Source organism: Astatotilapia calliptera, chromosome 9 (genome assembly GCF_964374335.1).
Source record: "Astatotilapia calliptera chromosome 9, fAstCal68.1, whole genome shotgun sequence".
Taxonomy (NCBI): domain Eukaryota; kingdom Metazoa; phylum Chordata; class Actinopteri; order Cichliformes; family Cichlidae; genus Astatotilapia; species Astatotilapia calliptera.
In genome coordinates, this window is record NC_137430.1 from 14,731,463 (window position 1) to 14,744,776 (window position 13,314).

A 13,314-nucleotide genomic window follows, 5' to 3' on the forward strand; every position below is an offset into this window, starting at 1 on the left:
AGGTCCACAGACAACAGCGACAAAACACAATAAATTCAAAAAGTCAATAAATTCAAATTCATTTGCTACTGTTGGCCCTGACAAACAACACTGTTAAAATCTTGATACCATCATCTGCTCACACAAACATATTCACTGGGAACTTGACTGACTGCTGCGTGGGAACATGTATGATAATGCTTTGCATGTCAGTCCTTTTCACTCTTTGGCTGATAATGACCCTTTCAAATGCTGTACAGTTAATGTACTTACACAGCGGAGCAGTGATAGGCACGGCAGGGGGCTTAATATTTCACTGTGATGTTGCCCCAGACTGACAGCAGTGGAATGTGCTTAGAGTGGTGTTAATAATGGAAAGATGTATGAAGATGCAGGGGCTCCTACAAGCACCAGCCTCTGTTGTTACACTGTTGACACTGGACAGACATCAAAGATGCAGTAATGGAATTAAATTCCCGTTTTGTGTTTTGCCATTTTTGCATTACCCCTAGTACTTTCATCCCATTCACCCAGATATCAATTTGTATTGAGCTGAACTTGAAGCATATAAAATGAATGAGGCTGGGCTGGGCTGGGCTGGAGGTAGCAGCGTTTGTTACAATCCATTGGAATTCATGTCTAGTCCTCCTCCCACGTTCCCTCTCTTCCCCTTCTTTGATGCTGTCTAGGTTAGGCCTGTGAAATGTAGTGCTGGGTAATAACTCCATTGCGCTGATTATTAGCCTTCACAATAGAGGCAAGCCTCCTCTGTCTGAGCAAAGTCCTGTAGTGGAAGGCTGGTGTAACTTAATGTGGCATGAAAATAGCTCCTCAATTTTCCTACGCACAGCCTTTCTAGAAACTGCCCTGTAGCACCCAGCAGATGCCTCCGGCCTTCACTGTTTCACTCATCATCTCTTAGCATTCTTTCCTTATATTTCCTTCCTTATAGCATCCCTGGTCATTCGGTCATGACACACCTCAGGATCACAGGTGTGTGTCTACACATGAGCCAGGGAGGATGTAATGGAAGATTTGGTGGAGGAGAGCAGGTTAAATGAGATGTAAGGAAAAAGAGAAGGAGACAGTTATAGTGGGGAGCAGGTGGAGGGTCTGCGATTTATACCGTGAAGATTTAAGTGTGAAATCAATTTGTGTTTAAGGAGAAGTGTGGGTACACAGTGCCACTGTGTGCCAAGGATAAACCTTGAGAAATCACCGTTCTCATCCGTAAAGGACGGATAAGCAGGGGTGGAACTTGAAAGAAGCACAAGGTCCTACCAGTCGACATTGGACATGAAATAATGGACAACAATGTGAGTCGTTGCAGCACCTGCAGGTGTTGAAAAACTTGAAAACTTCAGACCTGTGAAATATAAGAAATATGTTTGAAAATAACTCTGTTCCACTGAGCAATCTGTCAAATGTGTCTGCAACACCTGCAGCTCAAACAAGGACAGCTCAGAACTAAAGTTCACATGCTATAAGTGCTCAGCTTTTTTTTAAAGGTATGAACATGTCACAAGGTAAAATGGTTCTGTGGTTTATATATATCCTGACACCTTCTGGCATGCCAACTGAATACAACGACCACACCACTGAATCCAAATAGAAGAAGAGTAAAATACCCGGAAACATGTTAATACAGCAGATTAAACAGCGGTTAAATCTACTGTTCAAAAGGGAACATTCATTTTGGAGTGACGTAACTTTATATCTGCTACTTTCCACAGACTATATGGAAGGCTATCTGTAAAGCTCTGTAGACTTAAAGTGAACTGGAGACACAGAGAATGTTTTTACAAGTAACCATTTTCACCAAAAGCAGAATCAAAGATTGTTATTTTGAACATATTTTCATAGCTTATATAGCAAAACTGGATCAGCACTAGCTTTTCTACGGGCAGAAATCTGTGCCATCAGAAACTGAATTTGAATAAGTTAAATTCGAATTTGAATTGCTCGGATTGAATCTGAATTGTAACTTGAATAAATGCTTTTACAAACTGAATATGAATTAGCCTAATTTTAAATTCAATTTATTGGTTTGAAAATGATCATCACTAAATTGAAATTGAATTTTATATTTTGAAAATGAATTCATTTGCTTTGAAACTGTATTTTATCCTTTAAAAAATTAGCTCTTGAATAATTTCAGTTTCACTTCTCACCATTCAGTTTCAGTTCCAAAATTCATCTTTTTGGGACTTACATCCGGTTCCGGTTCAAGAGTAGTCAAGCGCAGATTAATAGAACTACGTTTTACTAGCGGACCGAAAGTGTTACTGACTGGAATCTACAGCGTCTTGAGCTGAATTAAGACTTCAGAAGTCATTTGTCATGTCGAATGACCAGCGGATAAACTCTCAGGTTGGTAATAAATGTATTACATGTATAAGAACAAGCGTCATGTTAACAAATGATAGCCGTACAGTAACTTTTATGCTTATTGTAGCTGTTAGCTAAAAACGCTAATTTAGCGTAGTTTGTCTTGGATTCAGCTTTGACAAACAAATATGATCGACTGGTTCTAGTAGAATTCCATACTTGTCATCTTGCACCCTCTCAGAGCCCTGTATGCTTGCAGAGACCCCTACAGTAGGGAAACATGCAAAACGGTGTCCAAACCTTTGTATTTTAGCTTTATTTATGTCTTACACAGCATCCCAACTCTTTAGCTAACTTCTAGATTCCCGTCAGTAACACTTTCGGTCCGCTAGTAAAACGTAGTTCTATTAATCGGCGCTTGAACCGGAACCGGATGTAAGTGCCAAAAAACTGAATTTTGGAACTGAAATTGAATTGTAGAACTGAAACTGAATGGTGAGAAGTGAATCTGAAATTATTCAAGAGCTAAATTTTTAAAGGATAAAATACAGTCAATCCTATTCATCAGCATTGAACTGAAGCATGGTTTACAAACCTTTTGACTCCATGGACTGGACTGTAGCTGCCGGAAGGGGGAGAGTGAGGGGGAAGAGTGCCACAGACCAGATATGTTAAACTATATCTTAGTTAAAGCAAAATTCAACCTTAACTAGTATATAACCCACATGAAAATCAATGCAAACCATGTTTGTCAGTGACAGGCCCAGTGTGTTTTTAATATCCAGTCTGTTAAAGAGCCTTGTTCTGGTGGCTGTCATTGTCAATCCATGCTGTCGCAAAATCGTCAGACAAACGTGTGTTCGGTTCACGTGTTTTGACTAAATTTAATATTTGAATGACATCACTCACCTGGTTGGGCTCCAGTGACAGTCTCATACATGCCAAGACTTCACAAGGAATGCAACAATGAATAGACCCGCATTTCAGTGCAACCTGTTTCACACGAGTGATGAAGCCAGACAGTGTCGTTGCTACAGCACCATCAGTGCCCACACATACACAGCTGTCCCAGCTGATTTTACCAGTCATGCATTTACCCAAGGCCTTTAAGATTTTCTCTCCTGTTGATTTTCTTGGCAGAGTTAAAGCACACAGCGAGTCCTCCCGCAAGTCATTTTGATTGATGTAACTAACATAAACTAATAAAATCACTTTGTTTTCCACGTCTGTAGACTCATCCACCACAGGGATGCAGCGAGTCTGTCAAACAGCTGGCTTTCAACATCTTCTGCTATCTCATCTCGCCGCCTCTGAACTGTGTTCTCCGAGAGGAACGTGCCCAACTTTGCTAGCTGCTGCTTCACCGAAAACAAATGTCCTCTGCAGCTGCTCCCCACTGTCAAAAGGCTCGGCGATACAATTAGCCGCCACATACGACACCTTTAAAGCAGTGATGTTAACTGAAGTTTCAAACTTTAGCACCTGACTCTGACTGTCTTGTCTTTCAAAATAGTCTACCAACATGTGCTTCAGAGCAGGATGTCTAGTCTCCAAATGCACAAGTAACTTTGAAGGCTTCATAACCTCATTGCTTGCTTCTCCCCGCACACCACACACATGGGATTTGGAGCAATAGGAACCAAAGAAGTGATGAAGCCACATTTGCATGGTTGCTGTCATAATTTAAGTTGAGTTTTACTTTCTTCTTATTATTTTCTCAATATAAGGAATAATCAGTATAGCCTCAATATAAGGACTCGTGCACAATCAGGAATGCTGGCTCTACAAAGACTCACTGTAGAAGTCTAAATCCATTATAACAATCCACACACTGATTAACTGCTGGGTTTGCATTCAGTGCTTAGCAGCAAATACTGAGTCTTTTTTATGGCAACAAGGCTGAAAAGCTGCTGTGGTGGTGAAGAGAAAGAGGGTTAAGGAGTGTTGCTGGTTATTTTGGAGGTAAAATTAGAGAGGACTCAGATAAGTACACTCCAGAAGAGGAGAAAAGCAGCCAAACAGGATTTCGCAGACAAACAGGGCTCTAGAGGACTTTTTGAAATCCCTATTTATTTGAATCAAGGATATGTACCTCTCATTTTTCATTTTCCCTGCTGTTGTAAATTCTGCTGCATCTACCAGCTAAGCAACAGAAATAAGAAATGTCAGGAAGCCTCCCCACAGCAAGATGTTCTCTCCCATTTGACATGGGTGTTATCATGGTTCATTTGCACCTGTGGGAAGAGGCAGGATGCTTCAATTTGATGCTTGCCAAAAAAGTCTTTTCTCAGGGCACTTACGCTGAGCAGTGTTTATTAATATAGCTGAAGATAGCCTCGGAACATCAGTAGTGACGTCAAACCTCCGGGGATAAACTACACTAGACATCACAGTAAAGAAAATGCAGTGCAGAGTGAATGAAGAGGTCAAACATTTGATATGCGTGTGTGCCTTTGATGTGCCTGTGTTAAATGGCATCGCTTTGTTTCTTTCTTAACTTTATTATATACAAGGTTGCCTCATGAACAAATCCACAAAAGCTCATTCGATGCTGTATACATTTAAAATTCCTGCATCTTCCTCTTCAATACAGACCACCGTGACTCTTTGCATTCATCAGACTTAAAAGCCTTGAGACTCCTATGCAGCTTACATACATTTTACACTCTATTTTTTTTTACTTGGTAGGTAATCTTGTTCATTTATTATAAAACTAAACCAGTTTTTATGAGTGTGAAAATCAATGTGCATGAGTAATAGCTGCATATAAGAATAAAATAAAAAACTACCAGAAAATCTAAAAGTTTGTTAAAATTTAAAAGGTACAGTAAGTCATTTTTTAACAGAAAATCAATGTTGTTCTCATAAATATGCATTGATTGGTGTGTAACTGCATCTTCCATAATATTGTTCTCATAAATCTGAAACTTGAATCTTGAATACAACAGTGGGTGGGATGGACGTTGCATTTTTAATCGTGTGTTATGTATGTGGCTAGAGACCACACCATACATACTATTCCTTAAATGGTACTTTTCATTTGGAAACTATTATTGTTAACCATTTATAATTTAACATTTCAATCATCTCCTTCTCATGTGTCCTTCTCCACCTCTGCTCTTTCCTTTCTCCCTCATTTACATTAGGCCAGTGTTAGGCTTACATTTCACTCAAGTGTCCAACAATGTTAGATCTACATCAAAGGCAGTTTCACTAATGCCGGCTAACAGCAGCTAACAGAGGCTAACAGCATCAATAACAGCAGTGCTTTCCGACAGAAAATTTCAGGATATCCTAGAGCAACTCACCTCGGTAGTGCTGTCATTGGACAGAAATGAGTTTCGCTGACTCATCAGTTCCTATCAGACTTCTTTCATAAGGTTTTACAACCAACTCCAGAGTAAATAGACATGGAGACCAGCTGAGGTAAACAGCAGACAGACAGACTACAGTCACTAAAGATGAACTGCGGCCAGAGTTTTTGAGGTTACTTTGGACTATAGAGATACAATACCACAAAATATTTAATTGGTTTATATAATTTTTTTCATTCCTAATGTATTGCCAAGTGTTGACATTATGACATTTTCCCAGTCTGCAAATTGTGCCGAATGTGTGGAGTGTGAAGTGGAGGATTCAAGATGCAGACGGGGGGATACAGACAGAAAATTAACAAAAGGTGAGCCATTTATTTATTTATTTAAAATGAAATACAACACATTTAAAGTGAAACACGACACCTAGCAGGGAATCACAAATTATAGATTAAAGTAAATCCAACTACAAGAAACATATGGGGCATGGAAACAGCACTGACAAGGACAAAGGGGAAAGATGGCACTATATATCCACACAGAAGGGCAATCAGGGGATATGGGGAAGTAAAATTTAAAGCAAGACACTATAACTATCAAAATAAAACAGGAAGTGACAAGACAAGAAACACCAAAGACAGATCCAGACATATTCGTGTCCAACCCTCCCTCCCATTTCAATTCAATTCAATTTTATTTATATAGCGCCAAATCACAACAAAAGTCGCCTCAAGGCGCTTCATAGATACAGAGAAAAACCCAACAATCATATGACCCCCTATGAGCAAGCACTTTGGTGACAGTGGGAAGGAAAAACTCCCTTTTAACAGGAAGAAACCTCCGGCAGAACCAGGCTCAGGGAGGGGCGGCCATCTGCTGCGACCGGTTGGGGTGAGAGAAGGAAGACAGGATAAAAGACATGCTGTGGAAGAGAGACAGAGGTTAATAACAGATATGATTCAATGCAGAGAGGTCTATTAATACATAGTGAGTGAGAAAGGTGACTGGAAAGGAAAAACTCAATGCATCATGGGAATCCCCCGGCAGCCTACGTCTATTGCAGCATAACTAAGGGAGGATTCAGGGTCACCTGGTCCAGCCCTAACTATATGCTTTAGCAAAAAGGAAAGTTGTAAGCCTAATCTTGAAAGTAGTGTCTTTCTCCCGAATCCAAACTGGAAGCTGGTTCCACAGAAGAGGAGCCTGAAAACTGAAGGCTCTCCCTCCCATTCTACTTTTAAATACTCTAGGAACAATAAGTAGGCCTGCAGAGCGAGAGCGAAGTGCTCTAATAGGGTGATATGGTACTACAAGGTCATTAAGATATGATGGGGCCTGATTATTTAAGACCTTGTATGTGAGGAGCAGGATTTTGAATTCAATTCTGGATTTAACAGGAAGCCAATGAAGGGAAGCCAAAACAGGAGACATATGCTCTCTCTTTCTAGTCCCTGTCAGGACTCTTGCTGCAGCATTTTGGATTAGCTGAAGGCTTTTCAGGGAGTTTTTTGGACATCCTGATAATAATGAATTACAGTAGTCCAGCCTGGAAGTAATAAATGCATGAACTAGTTTTTCAGCATCACTCTGAGACAGGATATTTCTAATTTTAGAGATGTTGCGCAAATGGAAGAACGCAGTCTTGCATATTTGTTTAATATGTGCGTTGAAGGACATATCCTGGTCAAAAATGACTCCAAGGTTCCTCACAGTGTTACTGGAGGCCAAGGTAATGCCATCCAGAGTAAGAATCTGGTTAGATACCATATTTCTAAGATTTTCAGGGCCGAGTACAATAACCTCAGTTTTATCTGAATTAAGAAGCAGAAAGTTAGCGGCCATCCAGGTCTTTATGTCTTTAAGACATTCCTGCAGTTTAACTAATTGGTGTGTGTTATCTGGCTTCATGGACAGATAGAGCTGGGTGTCATCTGCATAGCAGTGAAAATGTATGCTATGTCTTCTAATGATGCTGCCTAAGGGAAGCATGTATAATGTAAACAGAATTGGTCCTAGCACTGAACCCTGTGGAACTCCATAATTAACCTCAGTGTGTGAAGAGGACTCTCCATTTACATGAACAAACTGGAGTCTATTAGATAGATATGATACAAACCACTGCAGTGCAGTACCTGTAATACCTACAGCATGTTCTAATCGCTCTAATAGGATATTATGGTCAACAGTATCGAATGCTGCACTAAGGTCTAGCAGGACAAGCACAGAGATGAGTCCACTGTCAGAGCCCATAAGTGTTAGGATGCCTGGGTCGTCGACCCAGGGTTTTTGAGTTTATGATATTATTTATACTGTCTAGTTTTTGGTTTCTTTGAGTTCTGTCTTATGGCTTAGGTCTCTGTCTTCTTTAGTTGCTCTGTCTCCCCTATCACCTGCATCCCCTTGTCTAGTTCGCGTCTATGTGTATCTTAAGTTCCTATATCCCCGTGTTCAGTCAGTGTTTTGTGTCTGCCCTGTTCCCACGTCTCTGTTCCCTTTGTAGTGCCTGCTTATGAGCCCGTGTCTTTGTTCAGTCTGTGTTATGCGTTTCCTGTTTTACTTTGAAGGTCTGTGTCTTATCTCAGTGTGTTCAGTTTATGCTTCTTTGGTCTCGTCAGTTCTGATTTGTCCCAGCTGTGTTTCCCTCCTATTACCCATTCCCTGATTGCTCCCTCTGTGTATTTAAGCCCAGTGTTTCTCTGTGTCTGTGTCGCGATCTACCGTTTACCAAGCTGTGTGTTCTGTCACTCTGCCGGTGTTAGTTTATTTTTAACCTTTTTCCCCAGTTATGTTATGTTTGAGTTCAGCATTAAAGCTGTTTGGGTTTAAGTTCTGTCTCCGGAGTCTGCACCTTGGGTCCTATTCCTGTTTGCACACAGCCACACCTAACAATAAGAAGATCATTTGTAACCTTCACTAAAGCTGTTTCTGTGCTGTGATGAACTCTGAAACCTGACTGAAACTCTTCAAATAAACCATTCCTCTGCAGATGATCTGTTAGCTGTTTGACAACTACTCTTTCAAGGATTTTTGATATGAAAGGAAGGTTGGAGTTTGGCCTGTAATTAGCTAAGACTGCTGGGTCTAGAGATGGCTTTTTGAGTAAAGGTTTAACTACAGCCAGCTTGAAGGCCTGTGGTACATAGCCAATTATTAGAGATAGGTTGATCATATTTAAGATCGAAGAATTAATTAATGGCAGGACTTCTTTGAGCAGTTTTGTAGGAATGGGGTCTAAAAGACACGTTGATGGTTTGGAGGAAGTAATTATTGAAGTTAACTCAGAAAGATCAATTAGAGAAAAAGAGTCTAACTTAACATCAATGGTACTAAGAGTAGCTGTAGATAATATTACATCTGTGGGATGATTATTGGTAATTTTTTCTCTAATGATAAAAATTTTATTTGTGAAGAAGTTCATGAAGTCATTACTAGTTAACGTTAAAGGGATGGTTGGCTCAACAGAGCTCATTCATTCATTGTCTCTCATTAGTACAGAGGATCTGTCCACCCCGGTAACTGCTGCCAGTTGCCTCTGTGTCCGAAGCCTCAATTAACACTTATCTAGTGAAATGTTAATATGTAGTGTGTACAAAAATGTTTTCTACACAAACAGCAGAAGAAATATGCCGACAATGGCCGTTAGGGGGTACAGTCTAAATGTAATGTGTTTGATCTAAAATGTGTTTGTCCTACAGCGGCTACCATAGCTAGGCTTATGCACTTAGATTGGAAGGTGTAAGAATACTGCAATCTGCACTCTACTGACATCTAGCAGTTATATGTTACACACAAGTTGTCTAAAAAAGAATATTCTGTAATGGCCACAAGTTTATTGTTAACACAAAGGATAACAACAGTTCATCTAAGGGTTTCTGATAACGAAGTGCAGGTTCCAGACAGAGAGGCAATTCTACGTCAGAATCTCTGTCAGAACAAGAAGCCTCCAGATGATCTGCACAGAAGGAGCATCAAGGTAAGTAATTTATGATGGATGAGCAGACCAAAACAACAACAAGCAAGGGAGCCAGCTTTAGTAACTGTTGTTAGTTCAACAATCCAGCAAAGACTGAACTTAAACAAGACAAACTACCACCTTAAGTGGTGGCCAGAGAGGAGGTGACTGGGAACAGGTGAGCTCATTGCCTCTGGGTGTGTGAAGCCAGGACATATTCATTTAAACTGTCTGTAAAAAGTCACAGATAATATGCTGAAATCAGTATGACACACCATCAGCTTGGTAGCATACTGACAGTAACCTTTATCAACATGTTATTATGGTAACTACTTAATTATCAACTAGCATAAGGTTGAGGCTGAGGTTGAGGCTAAAAAAAAAGAGCTAAAAAGAAGCTAAAAAAGAGCCCATTTGTATATTTGGCTATTGGAAAAATGATGAAACTGCAAATAAGCCAAAGAGATGTGTACCTAATTTTATGGCATGATATTGATTTTTTTTTTAAGTGAAACTGATGGAACAATAGGTGCAGGAAAGGCTTCAGGCAAAAATCTTCTGGAAGTGTCCCGGAACGTCTGCAAAAAAGCAATCAATGCAATGGTTGTTGATATATTTCAGCTGAAACTGTTAAACTGATCAGCCCACAGACTGCTGTTAGCATGGTTAACAATCAATATCCCAGACGTGTCCATTCCACACAAAAGTGTTTATTTTTCAATTGCTTGCAATTATTTTAATCATGCAGAAGAGATTCCATCAATAGCTCCAAACCACAGAAATGTAGGAGTCTCATTTGCCATTAAAATGAAGTTACCTCAGGGCATAACCACTCTTGAGGCAGCTGACTGTTCTGAGAAAAACTGATTCACTGTTTCCTAAGTAAACTTGAGCTTAACCTTTAGAACAAAGGGCGCAAAGCAGTGATGCCCAATAATGCTTCACAGTATGCTATTGGTAATCAATGTGCCTATTGCTCAGCTTCTTCTCTCTCTCGCTTCACATTTCACCCTGTTTCAGACTGACAGTGACTGCCGTGGGCTCATGAAACTAAGTACAAGCTCCCGTGGTTGGTTTTATGTTGCAAACACACTCACACGATATAACAAAAGGCACCATGTCAGGTATTGAATAGTCAATGCTGCAGAGCGGAGCAGAACCCTTGGTTGTTCATGTGTGATAGTGCTGCTGCAGAGGACCCAGCTGGCTCCCACAGAGCTACATCACTGTGAGTGTGTGTGTGTGCATGAGAGTGAGAGAGAGAGAGCAAGAGAGAAAATATGTATGTCAGAGACATGATTGCGTGTGTGTGTGTGTGTGTGTGTGTGTGTGTGTGTGTGTGTGTGTGAGTGTATACCCCTGTCAGGTTGAACAAATTCACTCACCTGTGACGTCCTCATTCTGTCTCTCTGTACAGCATCACTGAGAGTTCTCCTCTCAAAGGCCCAGGAAACACACACACACACACACTGATATCAGCCACGGGCAGGTGTTTGAGATCACTGACTTCTGAAGAGGATTTCACCTATGGCAATTTGAATGCATGCCATGTATTTTCACCTAAGTAATGAAAGCTCTCCCTAGCTCTCAGTCGTGTGTAAAGTCAGAGAAAAAGGCAAGGAACAGAAAGAAGGGTGGAGGGAGAGTGTCACACAAGTGTGAGAGGGAGGAAAAAATGAGCTGGGCGTGGAGCTCTCTATTTGTCTTTTCCTTTAGAGTTGTGCAGTGACTCTTCAGTTTTTCTGGGGCATCACAGCCTGAGCTTTGTTAGAATGACAGTGATGATAAATCCTGCAGGACACAAACTCCCACATGCTTCACTGGAGACACTACTCTGATGATGTAAAGCTGCATTCTTCCATCTAGTGGTCACATATGTACGCACACTCATACGTTTGTGCACGTGTGCAGTGAAAAGCAAAACCTCATGTGCTCAGACTCACACACGTAAGGCACTGGCCTGCACTTAGAGCTGGAAGTAAGCATGATATAAAGATGACTTTCACTTGCTTCTATCACTGCAAGCACTGTAAGCTGCATTTAAATAGCAAGCACCAAATCTTCAATTACATCTGGGAATGTTTCCTGACAGTGAATGGCAGATGGAATAATCTTAGGTCTGAAGATGTTCTTAGATCTTCGATCTGCATGAAGCAGATGTATCTGCTCCAATGAACAGAGAAGAGCTGCATGGGGACTAAAATGTTTATTCTTTTTTGAGGTACAACAGTTTCTATGCACATTTGTAAAACATGGTGGAGGCTCTGTCATGGTTTGGCACGTGATTGACAAAACATGTGACAATCCCTTAATTTTTCATTGTGACAACAATCCCAAACAGTTCTGCAATGCAGTAAAGGCATGCCTGAATAGAAAAATGCATGAGTGGAACACTATCAGACACCAAAGTAGCTAAACTGATTAAAAGCCCCCACTGCTACTTAACTGGGCAGATCAATATAGAAGTTTAATTGATGTGATTAAAAGTGTTCCTTTATTATTTTGAGCAGTGTATTTCTAACATGTAAGTAAACTAGAAACTAGTATTTTGGTGTGTATGACAGTTTTGTACTAACTTAAAACATCTTTGCTTTAAAAGATTATCAGATATTTGTAGTGCAACTTTTCTGAAATAATTAGGCAAATTTCTATCCATTGGTCAAATGTGGGAAATGAAATCCTACAAATTGTCTCGCTGGCTGTTTTTGTCAGTCAGAATGAGTTTTCTTGATTTACAGCCAAAACATGTAAATTACACATCACAGTTCATCATTTTATCAGCAGACCTGTGAGTCCTGACCTGCGAGTGAACCTGTGAGTGAACTGCTGGCCTGTTGACTGGTTGTCAACAGCTTCCTTGGGGACTAATGTCCTGGCAGGAGTTGCATCCCACTTTGAGGACAAATGTGATGCTAACCATCTCTCCTCTGCCAACACCCATTGCTCATCAGCTGTGTGTGTGTGTCTACGTGCAGCAATACCAGTTGCCATCAAAAATATGTGAAAAACAGGTGTGTGATATGTATGATTGTATTTGCATTCAGTATGTGGGTGTGTACACTTTTGAGACTCATTCGAATTCATGAGTATGTATGCAAAGAGTGTGCGGTGAACGCATTTCTGATGGTCTGAATGAAGAACACAGCTGCCACTTGACACGGCAATTATGCCATTAGCTTGATGATTGGCCTGCATGCATCACTGTGACCACTCCCTCTCTCTCTCCCTCTCACACCCACACTGTAATCATGTGAATTTGCATGTAAAATTCAGTTGCATTTACTGAACTCATCACTTCTCAGATAAATCCCACAATCCACAATGCTGTATTTATTTATTTTTATTTTAACCTTGATGCTTATAATTTCACGATGACTGTAAATTAACAGATGGGCAACCACCCAAACACCACAAACCAGAAACAGATGGATATTTGCAACTTTCCTCCTTGATTTATTTTATTTTATTATGTTTTAGTATTTACTCCGTTATACAACACACAACTGAATGAAAACCTTAATTCTACTCTGCATACACCCCACTCCCAAAAAAGGGCAAGGGTTATACTAAAACATTGATGTTTTATGACATTTTTATTACAACATGCTGACGTCAGCTGCCTTTTATAACATCACCCTGATTTCTGACCTTTGGCCTATGACCTTGAAGCTTTACATAATAAAATTGTGTATTTTTTTTTTTATCTTTACCCATATGACTGGAGCAGGCCTGGCTGAAATC